We start from the raw sequence: 1183 nt of genomic DNA, 5'->3' as shown, positions 1-1183 counted from the left end.
GGCGTAAGGCGGCACCATAGCGGCGGCGGGAACTTGACGCGGCGCGGCGACCGGGTAGGTAAAAGCGCCCCACTTGCCGGCCTGGGGCGGCGGAAACTTGTCGCTGGCAACGCTGTTGGGGTGCGCCGCGGCGCCGCCGTCCCGCCAGCGAGGGTGGTGTCTCTGCCACCACATGAGGTCCTCCCTTTCCTCCCCCTCCCCCTCCCCGCCCCCGTAGCCCTCCTCTCTCTCCTCCCGCTCGTAGCCGGGGTAGAAGGTGCCGTTGTGGAAGAAGCCGTCCTCCATCTCCGGACCTGTTTGCGTTGGGGGAACGAAAGAAATCAGTTGGTTTAGTTGGTCGCTTCTAAGGGCAAGCAGGCTAACCCAAATTTTGTGGGTTTCCCAAAATCTTGACCTACACCAAGAATGGGAATTGCCCTACCTATAGGAGTTTGGTTTCATTGGTGTGTATATTTGTTTGGTTATAGAAAAAATTCCCCTTTGTCTTTTAATGAAACTGAATAAGGATCCAAACACTTTACCTTCGATTTTCTCAAAACAGTATTTTTCGGGATAGTCCCCCTCTGCTTAAAAGCGGCCGGTTGTAGTAAGGTTTAATGGCGCTAGCAACTGCATAATAAGGTCATAATATGATCCCTAAGGGGTGGATGTCAACAGAAAAGCCCAAACGGGGAATCAGGCTTACTCTACTCACCTCTCTAGCCTCAACAGCACAAAGACTGCTTCGACTTTCAGGGCACCCCGGAAATAGCAGTTCACAAGAGAGTTTCTTTCTCTCTTTCTTTCTTTCTTTCTTTCTTTCTTCGTGTATTTCTTTCTTTTGCTTTGTTTTTTCACGTCTTTCTTTCTTTCTTTATGTCTTTCTGTCTTTCTTTCTTTCTCTCTATCTTTCTTTCTCTCTTTCTTCGAGTCTCACCTTCCATCTCGCCGGGGTAGTAGGTCCCGTTGTACCAGTACCCGTCCTCCATCTCCGGCCCCTCTCTCTCGCCCATGTAGAAAGTACCGTTGTACCAGTACCCGTCCTCCATGTCCCCGCCCCCGGGCTGCCTGTAGTACGTCCCGTTGTACCAGTACCCGCCCTCCCCCTCCTCCATCTCCCCGCCCCCTGGCCGTCGATAGAAGGTTCCGTTGTACCTGAGGTGGAGAAGGGATGCATTTTGTAAGTGGCGTAAATTTCTCTCTC

Source organism: Aplysia californica, unplaced genomic scaffold (assembly GCF_000002075.1).
Source record: "Aplysia californica isolate F4 #8 unplaced genomic scaffold, AplCal3.0 scaffold01349, whole genome shotgun sequence".
Taxonomy (NCBI): Eukaryota; Metazoa; Mollusca; class Gastropoda; order Aplysiida; family Aplysiidae; genus Aplysia; species Aplysia californica.
The sequence above is the reverse complement of the archived record's forward strand: the minus strand, read 5'-3'. Positions refer to the sequence as shown.